General features: G+C 37.2%; 1 protein-coding gene across 5 annotated transcripts in view; it reads right to left on the reverse strand.

Moving 5' to 3' along the window:
* The window catches only part of LOC107660316 (PEX5-related protein-like), a 111,308-nt gene that overhangs the window by 41,417 nt on the left and 69,528 nt on the right, over nucleotides 1-363 (reverse strand). The gene's annotated exons all lie outside the window — the stretch shown is intronic.

Raw genomic sequence — 363 nt, forward strand, 5'->3', positions numbered from 1 at the left:
AAGGTAGAAATTGAGCGTGTTCCTCATTTTTGTAATGCCTTGTTTATAGCTGAATTGATTTCATTGCATGTTCCAATGCCTTTCAATAGCTATTGTCCCTTAATCTCAGTCACCGTTAGCCGAACGGAGCTAAACCGCAGTAGTTAAAAGGGAAATAAATCGGTGATAGAGAATAGTTTGAGCGTGTTCCTCAATCTATTTATCAAAACCTTATTATTCATAGTTTGATTTGCCAGTGCGTTTTCCATTGCCCAATCAAATGCTATTCGACTCCCTGGGTTAAACATTAGAGAATAATGCTTGCCTGCCTGTGTCTGTTCACAAAGTAAATTTAATCTCGCTTAACACTGCATAAAGTTAATA

This window comes from Sinocyclocheilus anshuiensis, unplaced genomic scaffold (genome assembly GCF_001515605.1).
Source record: "Sinocyclocheilus anshuiensis isolate Anshui unplaced genomic scaffold, SAMN03320099.WGS_v1.1 scaffold1599, whole genome shotgun sequence".
Lineage (NCBI taxonomy): Eukaryota > Metazoa > Chordata > Actinopteri > Cypriniformes > Cyprinidae > Sinocyclocheilus > Sinocyclocheilus anshuiensis.